The following is an 11,637-nucleotide window of genomic DNA, read 5'->3' on the forward strand; positions in this document are numbered from 1 at the left end:
AAGTGCTTGGTCTGACCTACCAACTTTGGCATAAGTATGAGCTGCAGCCTGATTATTCAAACCATGATTATTTAAACCTGTAGGTACATGCAGTTGCCTTCCATCTAAATTTTTCTATTTTTTCCCCCAGTCCCACATCAAGGATATACAATTCCATTTGCACAGCATTGGGGCAGTCTGATCCTGGGGAAGTTTTGCAACTTTTTCTTCAGTTCCTACATGCACACTTTGAAGAAGTGTCCTTCATGCCCAGCAGCTCAATAGTTCAAGCAATGCCATTGCCTCTGCAATTTTTTTTCTTTTTTTTTTTTTTTTTTAAGGGTCTAGCACTAATTTAAGTGTAGCCTGATTTAAAGCACATCTATACTGGTACCAGCTGTATCAGGGAGCATATGGATGGATGTGATGGTTTCATTGTCTAGCTTAATGTACAACAGGCATTACTGTAGAACAAAAAAATAAAATAAATTAAAAGATTTTTTTTTTTTTAATCCGCAGAAAAACATCTCATGACCTTCCTACCCCCTAGAAATGCCTTCAGGTTTCTATCTGGCTGCGACCTGCTTGGTCTGAGACGGGCGCAAACCCCTCTGTGCAGGAGCGGGGGAAGGAGCGCGAGTGCGGGACTGAAGGGCTCAGGCTCCACCTAGTGGGAACAGCCTCCCTTCCCTCGTAAAATCCGCTCCTGGGAGGGCAGACCGTGCTCCCACACGCGGCTGAGGGCTGGCAATCACCGCCAGGAAGGACAGCTGGAAGGACAGATCCCTGTTTAGAAGCAGTGCTGCTCACGGGCAGACCCGATGGCACGGCTCCTGCGCTCAGCATCCCGGCGATGCTCAGCATCCTGGGCTTTCCCTGCATCCCAGCTGATGAGCCGATCTCTCAGCATACTGAGCCAGTGGGCTGGAGGTAAAGGGCACAATTTGAGCCAAACTGTTTGTTGGGATCTGCACATCCCCCAGAGGACCAAAAATGACTCTCTACTTCCAAAGCATTTCAGGGCACAATGATTCTTCATAAGCAAATGTGGACTTTCCCTCCAATGTTCAATCTCTGTCTCCTTTCTCCCTGAGGCAGCAACTCAAAGAAAATGACCCTCAAAGGGTATGATTTTCTGCTTCACACAAAGCTTGTTATCCTGGGGCTGCTTTTTCTGTTTCCTCTCTTCTATTCTCTTTCTCCCCTCCCCTCTCCAGAACAAAAAAGATCATACATCTCATCAGGATCTGTCTTCATGGGAGAGTATTTTTTTTCCTTCTTTTGACAACTTTCTTTTCATAAGGAGAAAAAGTGTATTTCTTTTTTTTCCATATAATTGTATTCTGCTTTGAGTACTTTGATATAGTAACGACTGTCATGAAGTAGATACACTGCTTGCTGTTTTACGAAAAAGACATTTAATCTGAAGTGCTAATCATTTAGTCTCATGACTTTTCCCATCTGCTACAAGCTTCTTATTTTTGGTGGGAGGGGGTTAATTCTGGACTTTTATTTTGTGGGCAAAGTTTCAGATTAATTATCTCTAGTGGAAAAAATCTGTGCCTACCACGTTAAAAATAGCCCTTCCTGAATTCATTTTTCTTTTTAAGGAATTTTAAAGTTCTTCATTTTTGCCTCTGTAGAAAGTAATTTTTTGTAATTATGATCTAAGGATAGGAGAGAGTCAAAGATTCAGGGAGATCTAACATCTTTTATTAGACTGAAATAGATAGAAAGAAGAACCAAGGCATCACACACGCACACCTAACACCTGAAGGATGCCCTGAAGACCCCAGAGCAGTCTTTTTGCAGTGAAAATAATATAGATATTCTTTAACTCCCATTGTATTTCTTCAAACAACTGACAGCATTGCAAGGAGTGTCATAACAGATTTTGTGTCTTTCTAGCTAACAGTAAACAGGAATACCAAATCAAAATCTGAACACTGGAGATCTGTTTTCCACAGACCATTAAGTTAGACTCCATTTTAGAAATTAAAGTTATGCAGTGAAATTTTTAAAAAGCCGTTTTCATACCCACATCCTGGCAAAATTAAAGATCATGTCTGACATTGCAGAGGTCTAACAGTTCAGCTGAGTATGTGGATAGCTTCTCTGCTATCTCCCTGCATTGGTCACATCACTTATCTGTGCAAGTGTGTTTGGGCCCCTCTCTGGCTCTGTTGCAACACAAAATAAATTCCCTCAGCTTTCAGCTGTATAAAGGTTTATGTACAAATCCAGCAGAAGGGATCTAAAAAGGCAGGCAGTTCTAGGAAGTGTTTGGGCTTGAATACAAGGCTGTGCTATAGATGCTTGCACACTAACAGCTTTTTGTCTGCACAGAGCATAGGAGAGATGTTGTGACCCTGCAGAAGAGGGACACAGGACCAGGCAACCCAATTGCTGGCATGCAGGCATGCATGAACCAACAGCAATGACACTGTGTGCTGCTAACAGTCTCACAAAGCACTCCTAGAGGTTTGCTATTTTCTCTCCTTGTCTTTGCAAGATCTGAGTTATGCTTTCTGTATTATTTGTTAGTGGCATTTGGTTGTGTTCATACTACTTACTGTGTTTGCTGCTGCTTGACTACTTTTGCATGCTGTGCCTGCTTTTGCTAAGTAATGAGGAGATTCTTTCTTCTATGAAACCTGCTGCACTAAGTAGCCTGTCTTTCATCCCATCCATGCTTAAACAAAAAAGCTTGAGCTGCTAGTCTAAGGATTTTGAGACATTTAAGGCTTCATTTTCTCTCTACTCTGCTATTGTATCCCATCACATTTATCTCCTGCCAAAGAGAAGCAGGATCAGGGCCCATTGTAAGCTGGGAGAAAATGAAATTTCCAATTTAAGTTGCACCTCTGCAGGGTAAAGGGGACTAGAAAGACAAATTTTGCATGGGAGAGAAAGCAAGCAGTATGAGGTAGAATTGTACCCATCAAATGAAAGCTTTGCTCAGAGAGCTGGCAGATTTTGTGAGGGACCGCTTGCCCAGCAATCAGAAAACCAATCTTTCCTTCTATGCTATCTCACAGAATTTGAAGAAAGCAGTAAGAAAGAGAAGCCACCCACAAGAGATGAGATTTCTCTATCCTGAAGGCAGATAATGAGTTTGTTCATGGGCTCATCACAAGCTGTCTCTGCCACTCCTTCCTCCTCAGAGCAAGGACTCCACTCATTCTTCCCCCTCTCCAGTGTGGGGATGCTCCCACAGGAGACAGTCCTCCATAAACCTTACCAATGTGAGTCTCTCCCAGGGGCTGCAGTCCTTCAGGAACAGCTCCAGTGTGGGTCCCTCCCACGGGGTGACATGGCAGTCCCTCAGGAACAGGCTGCTCCAGTGTGGGTCCCCTGTGGGGTCACAGGGCAGTCCTTCAGGAACAGGCTGCTCCAGTGTGGGTCCCTCCCACGGGGTGACATGGCAATCCTTCAGGAACAGGCTGCTACAGTGTGGGTCTCTCCCATGGGGTCACACAGCAGTCCTTCAGGAACAGGCTGCTCCAGTGTGGGTCCTCCGGTGACATGGCATCCTTCAGGAACAGGCTGCTCAGTGTGGTCCCTGTGGATGACATGGCAGTCCCTCAGGAACAGACTGCTCCAGTGTGGGTCCCTCCCACGGGGTGACATGGCAATCCTTCAGGAACAGGCTGCTCCAGTGTGGGTCCCTCCCATGGGGTCACACGGCAGTCCTTCAGGAACAGGCTGCTCCAGTGTGGGTCCCCTGTGGGGTCACAAGTCCTGCTCTGGTGTGGATTTCTTTTTCCAATGGGTTGTAGATTCTGCCAGAATCCAGGACAGGCTTGCCATAGGGTCACAGCCTCCTTTGGCCATCCACCCATTTCAGTGTGGCATTCTCAGTCTGGTCAATATTTGACCAATTGAGGATCTCCATGGTCTTCATCAGGGGCTGCAGTGGAATCTCAGCTCTGGCACCTGGAGTAGTTCCTCCTTATCCTTCTTCACTGGCCTTGGTGTCTGTAGAGCTGTTTCTCACACTGTTCTCTCTTCTCTCTCATGTTATAGGTTGTTGTACAGGTTTTCTGCCCTTCCCCTTCTTAACTCTCTATTATTCTAGAGACACTACTACCATCACTGATCACCCTGGCCTTGGCCACCAGCAGGTTCATCTTGGAGCCAGCTGGAATTGGCTCTGCTGGGCACAGAGGGAGCTTCTGGCAGTTTCTCACAGAAGCTACCCCTGTAGCCCCCCCCACTACCAAAACCTTGTCAAGTGAACACAAGACAAGTAAATATAATAATATTATTTTTCAGGTATTGTATTTATTTATGTTTTGAAAATATTGCAGACTTTCTGTGCTAGTTTTATTTCTTTCTCATTAAAAGAACAGGTGGAAAAAATGTCAGCAGCTATTTCAAATACATAAAGTTCCACACCTGCATAAATGTCTGGAAGACCTAAGGAACAGCCTGTGGGTGGTTTTGTTCTCTGTGTTGGTTTGAATCTCCTAATAAAATAAATTTTCAACAAATATAATGGTAGATGCAAAACATTATTACTGAACCTGTGCATACAGATGTTACATCTGAGGTATATTAAATAAGCTGTACCACCTGATGAATGGCTTGTGTATGTACAGGCAGGAACCAGGTGAGTTAATGAAAAACTGCTATAATTAGGTGACCTTTTTCATAGTGCATGAAAGATTGAAATTTTGTTTGAATAGGTGAAGTTTAAAAAAAGGTATTTCTGTCAATTCCTAAAATAGATATTCTCTTAATATATGGTGCTCTGTATCGAAAGAAGCAAAGCTCTTTCACAAATACATGGTTCACCAAATGTTGTCAGTGAGTACTTCTGATTTTTAAGGCCATTGCCACTTACATATGTAATTCTGTTGTTTGTTTTTTTTTTTTAACTGCTTATTTACAAATCAGTGAAAACCTTAAAATATTAGGTTGTGGGGTTTTGGGTTTTTTTGGTTTTTTCTTTTTTTGTTTTTTTTTTTCTTATTTTTATCCAATTACCAGTGGTCTTCATATGGATAAAAACCAAGTCAGTAGCATGTGGGAAGTGCAAGAGGACTAAGCTCACCCAGGCTGCTGGCCTCCAGTCCCCCAAGCCCTCTTTCCTCCATCTCCTCACACTGACTCTGCTTCTGGTTTTTTGGGTGTCCCACACAAATTACCTGAAGACTTATTCCCAAGGCACAAATCTTTTAAATGGTATGGGCTCATGAACTGTCCATGTGAAAATATTGGTGGTTTTCCCTGGGTTTCCAGTATCACAGGCTGCAGGCTTTTCTATGAAACATTCTGCAGCAGAATAGAAGTTTCCATTACATCATGCATGGAACAACTTTAATATTGATCTAACGTTTTATACAAGGAAATAGTGTAATACTGCTTTATAAAAATGACTTTCAAATGCTAAATGTCAGCATTTTTAAGAAATGTGAGAACAGCTGTACCTGGTCAGAGACAAGGTCAGTCTAATTTAGCATTCTGTCTCCAAGAGTACCCAATTCCCTAAGTGCTTTGTAAAAAGTGTAAGAGGTAGGCAAGCATAGTGAGATGCTCACTGAGGTTACTCTCCCAGCCTACAGTAATCTGCAACTCAGGAGCTTTTGGCATCAGGCTTAATGAAAAATACCAGGAAAGCAATAACATGTCAAAGTAAAGCATGCACAAGCCTATTGCTTTATATATTCTCATATATAAATTGAAAACACATATAAGTCTCTCCGTCTGATCCCAAGACCCTTCAAGCAGAAATTTCTTTCAAATTTCTTTTCAGTCTTACTAAGAGATAAACCTCTTGCTAGCCAGCCCTCTTCATCTTCCTCATCAGTCCTCATCACATATAAATTTAAACATTCAGTGACCCAGGATAAGTGGTTAAGCAGCAAGGAGAAACAACATAAAATGAAGCTTTGCTGGTAATATTCTGGAAATTTAGACTCAAAGCACCTGTGTGTCAGAAGGGGCCAATGTATCCAGCAGATCTTGTGCCAAAATTGTTAAAAATTACTGCTCAAGGTTAGGCATCTAGAGTTAGGTGCGTAAAAGCATTGGTGCACAATAACAGCCATTGGTACTCTGCCATCAGAAGCCTCAGCCATAAAGCTGGGCAATTCTATACAATTCATGGCATGGGAGACAACCATTAAGGAATCAGATTTATAGGAAAAAGAAGAAATGTAAAGCTTTATGCCTCAGATTGTCATCCTTAAAAACCCTTACCAGCTGCAGCCTAAATCTGGATATACCTAGAATCTATTCCTAACTTCATTTTTCACCTTAATGTACTTCAGGTCCCTGGAGTAGTTCTGAATTTGTGTTGTGTATTTCCCAGTATGCCTGGTTTTGATACTCATGGTTGTCTGGGGACTTCTGAATAAGCACCTATAATGAAGAAAAAAGGCACCTTCCTGTGAGAGCTCTTATAAACAACAAGTTTATAAGAGCTTGGAGGTGATCTTTATATGAGTTTAGAGGTGGTCTCACAGCACCTCTGGAAACTGTAGCTTCTTATAGATCAGGCTCCAAAAGGAAAATACTGAATTGGACAGGACCTCTGATCCAGCCACTGCCCTGAACCTGTTTCTCAGGGGACTCTATCTGCATGCAAGATCCTTTTCCTAAAATTACTGGAAATGCTTCTGTCAGATTGCTGAGCCTCTTTCCTTGAGCATGTATCCCTGGACCCTCTCTCAGAAACAGTCGCTAAAGTATTTCATTCAAATGAAATTAATTTTGCAGTCAATCAGAGATAGTCATTTCTTTTCACCCAAAAACCTGGCAGGATGCTCTTGAGGAGAGGTGGCACAGTTCAGTTCTTTCTCTTTTCTCACACCGAACGGATTTGAATTTATGTATAAAATTCCCACTGCAGTGACTCAGGTACCAGGCAAAAATGTATTTTGGAAAAAAAATCCCCTCCTTTGAAGTGTTCAGCTTTGTATAAAGCACGTCAATGGCTACTGAAGCCCAGTTTGCAACCACCTCTGGCATTAGCTATTTCATTTTTTCAAGGATGTCCTTTGGTAGCAGTGACAGTCTGTGTAGGCTAAAGTCTGTTTACAGCCATTTGCAGGTAAAGAAGGCAGTCCTCCCTGTGTGTGTCTTTTACATTCGTTTCATACACTTTTGTTCCTTTGCCCAGCTCTGAAATAGAAGAAGCACACCGGGAAAAGTGTGATTGAGGTTTGCCTAAGTGTTTGGATTGTTTCTTCCATTCTGTCAGCATAGCTTTAAAACAGAAAATATCTCCACTACAAGATTTGCCTGAAACAATATCAACAGCAGCAAGAAAAGATAATGCTTGAGTACAAGCCTAGCTTATTCTTTTACTAATCTGTTTCTTGATACAAGTAAATCCCTGAAAGGGATCTTCTTTTTTCTTTTCCATGGCTTATGATTTATAAGAGATTGAGAAATGCATCCTCTTTTAGTGTTGCAAGATCTTTTGAAATCCATAGATAGGTATTGCTATGGTAGCATGATTAATATGCCACAGTCCAGAGTGAAATCTATGAACATATTTTTAATGTAAAAGGTGTAACTGGAGGAAAATTCGACAATAAGCTTGAAATGAGATGGCAATCTTAGTATTAAGCACTATTATAAAATAAACACTATTTGCATATAAATATAATCTAAAGTACTAACATTGTCATGAAGCAAAAGTATTTATTGCTAGCAGCAAAAATATAAATAGTTCTTGAGGTTGCAAAATAATTACATTTGAAAATACACTTTCCCCAAAGAGGGAATTTTACAAATGTCAACACCAAAGCCAAACCATGTTTGCATTATTATTCTAATGTGCCTTTCTGTTCTATTTTGTCTCTTTCTTTTACATTTACTTTTTTTTATAATTCCTTACCTGATCACTCTTATTCCCATTTGTGCTTTGTCATCACAGCCTTTTGTTATCCTTCATTACTCCTTATAATAGTGCCTTTTCTCCTTGAGATTTCTTTGGTTTTGCCTTTTTGTTCTTCCATGATGTCCCTTTCAGACATGGATGATTTGGCTCTTCAGTGTCTCTTCAAACGCCAGAGGAAACTTAAAAACACCGTCTCTAAACTATCACCAATATCACACTGCCACATCAGAGAAAGCTGGGATGATTTGGAGGTGAAACCTAAAGATATCCTTTTGATCTACTGATTCAGACATGACCCGAGGAGTGGGACAGCTTCTGTCCTTCTGTCCCCCACCTGCCCCACTCCCCACTGAGGATGATTTCTCTCTCATTTCTTTTATGGAATGTTCAGGCAGTCCAGAACAGATTTTCAGTGCCTAACTTCCAAGTTCCTGCTTCCTTGAATAGCAGGTAGGCTGTTATTTAGGAAGTTCATTGGGAATGTTGAGGGGTTGGACTGGATGGCCTTTAAAGGTCTCCTGCAACCCAAACTATTTTACGGTTCTGTGATTCTAAATGAGGCACTTTCAGCAAGAGTCAACTAGTCTATGTCCTGGTTGAGATCCACATGCCACAGTATTCATGGCCAGCAGGACGCCAAGACTTTAAATTAACACTCAATATTTGCCACCTTTAGATATTTAGATCCAGACTGCAGCAAGGAACCTTTTGCCCATCTAACATTAGCACTTAGCTAACAGTGGTATCTGATATATATTTTATCATACATATGATAGGTAACACATGCCTAAGGATATACCTTTATATTCTTGTTATATACAGCTTGAAATGGTGATTCCAGTACTGGCACTGACTTCCCTAAAAGGTATCACAGACAGTCTGGCAATTTTCAGGTCATCCATAGAGGCAGCACATGCCATTCAGCATCCTAGGTTTTCATGAAAAGATGCAGCAAAAAGCCTCCCCTGACTTCCATGTGCACACATATGCCCAGAGATGCACAAACTCACAAGTTTTGTCAGGGTTATCTAGGTTCATCCCCTTAAGAGGCCTCATAAGTTACATATATTGCAGTGCCACACACCACAATATATCATAAGTCTGTTTATGGATCTGCTCTTTTTGTTTAGAGCACTTACATGGAAGACACAGACTCTAGATCAATTGTTTCTTTCACTTAAATTAATCTCTTCCTAATTTAAGAATCCTTGAATTGATGTTGTTTTTCTCTGGTTAATAATGAAGGAGAAAACAGTGTAATGACTTGGTCATGAGACCTGGTATTAACTAGTCACATTTGTAATGAAAATACAGGGAACGAGTTTACCACATTAGACAAGAGACTTACACAAAGGTGGAGTTGATATTCATGTAATAAATTGCAGATCTGTGTGATAAATTACATTTATCATGAACCTTTGACTGACTTACCTGGGTTCTGCCTACTAATCTATCTCTGTCAAGATTCATTCCAGCACTTTTAAACTCTGAGCAGTTCTCAAGTATCTGCTATTTTTTAATGATGTCACAAAAAAAAAACAAAAAGGTTTTTTGTTCACCAAAAAATGCACAAATTCCTCTCAAATTACATTGTGTTAAGGAGAAAGATGGGGAATACTCAGTTCTGAAGCAAAGAGATGTTTGAGGTTCTCCTTAGTCTCAAAAATGCAGAAGAAGCATGTTCCTTTGAAGGGAAAATTAGTGGTAGAAAGCTCTTTCCATCTGAATTGGCAAATGTTTCTAGCTGGCATATGCTAGACCGCAAGAGTGGAACACAGTGATTTATAGGCAAGTTGCTTAAGATCATTTAGTGGTTCAGAACTGTATCAGTAGTCATTCTGAGCCCTATGTAGTTGCCTCATATTATTAAGTTAATTTAGCTTTAATATAGAAGGAAGTGCAATAACAGTATCAATTTAAAAAATCATAAAACCTCCTGAACCATTTCTGAAATAATTTTTGTGTTAAATTTGTAACATAGCATAACTGCATATGTGTTATAAAGTTTTTATTGGCACTCATTAAGGATGATCTCTGTGATAAAGTCAGGAATAAACCACAACTCATGCATACTGTACCTGAGTCCACACACCACTTGGCTAAAAAACACTTGATTTTGTTTATAGAATGGGGATCTGCAAATGCTTTCACCAGCTAAGAATCTACCTCCAAAATACTTAAACATCTTCACTTTTTTTACTTTACTTTTCTTTCTTTTACTTTATTTTCTAAAAATATTTTAATGTGCGTATGATTGAGAAAGAGATAAAAGGGACACATGCTAATGAAAGTGTTCAGACTTTGTACTATATATCTAAGTGCACACTTCCAAAAGGGACTGCCAATTGGTTTTATTCGTATGTATTTTAGGAAAATCACAGTCTAGCAGAGTTTGCATTATTTATTAAATTAATTTGATGATGAATCCCTAATTTCAGTCATTTAGAATCGTGCACATATTTGCTGATTTATTCACAGACATGGAGAGACACATGCACCTCTTCACAGCACCCAAATACAAGCATCCTGTGTAGAAAATTTTAAACTTAATGACTTAATTTTGGTGCTGTTACAACCAGCTATACACAGAGTTTTCCAATTGGGAAAATTTCATTTATAAGTCACTGACATTTGAGCTGCTTGTATTATAGCACATGTTTTTTTGAGAGCAAAATTACCTACTGCTGTAGATTAGGGTTCAAATTGCAATAAAAAATAATTAATCCTAAATTAACCAAAAATCAAATTAAATTTATCCAATGGACAGTTTTTGCAAGAGTAATCATGTGAAAAAACTATTCCCAAGAAATATTTTACTTCATAGAATGCTCACAAAGAGTGTTCAGATATTTGTGTTGGCTGGTTAAGTGTATCAAGTAATATTATGTTGCTTTTGGACTGCATGATTTTTTTCTTTTTTTTAGTTAATCAGCAGACTACATAAAGGAACTCAAAAATGCAGAATCCATAACAAAATCCAACACCAGCTTCAAAAAGATATTTGATTATTAGACATTAAATTTGCTTATCTGGAATTTTTCACACTAGTCGTTCTCATTTGATGAATATTTGCAGAAAGCAAACTCAGACATTATATCAACATGCTTGAAGTAAATTTATTTTAAAATCTGAATGAAGATATGTAATGTTTGCCTAGAGCTAAAAGAAATAGGGTTATGAACACATCATAAATACTATGCAAAGCTTTGAATTCTGTTGCTGAGACACATTATCAAAGGTCGTGCTATCAAGCAAGACATAAAACACAATTTTAGGATCATCTCTTATCTGAAAGTTCAGAGCAGTTAGAAATTATAAATTTTAAAGTGATTCCCACACAAGCATACCCATGTTTTGGGGATTACTTCAGTGTCGTCAAATACAATGCTGAAGCAAAATTGTTTTTCTGCATTTTTTCTACATTTATAAAGTTTTTCTTCTTCTAATAAAATTCATGTTGCAAAACATATAATGATCTTCTGTATATACTTCTAAAGATGCATGTGCTGTGTAGTTATACACATGCACAGGATGTTTTTCTTTAAAGTTTTCTCCATTAACAAGGATTCTGAACCATACATATGCTGCACACATATAAACCAATACACTTGTGCCCAAAGGAAACAGGAAAACATTTATTTATTTTCTTTTTAAGAAGCTTCCAATTTTAGAAATTTTTTTATGGGCTATTCTAGTATTTTCTTTTGAAATAAGTAAAGCAGGAAGATGTTGTATAAAACAAAAATCATTATTTTTAAGACTTTTTTAAAGACTCAACCAGTGGATAAAAATTGAGAGCAAAGGGA

Source organism: Zonotrichia leucophrys, chromosome 3 (genome assembly GCF_028769735.1).
Source record: "Zonotrichia leucophrys gambelii isolate GWCS_2022_RI chromosome 3, RI_Zleu_2.0, whole genome shotgun sequence".
In the NCBI taxonomy this organism is placed as follows: Eukaryota; Metazoa; Chordata; class Aves; order Passeriformes; family Passerellidae; genus Zonotrichia; species Zonotrichia leucophrys.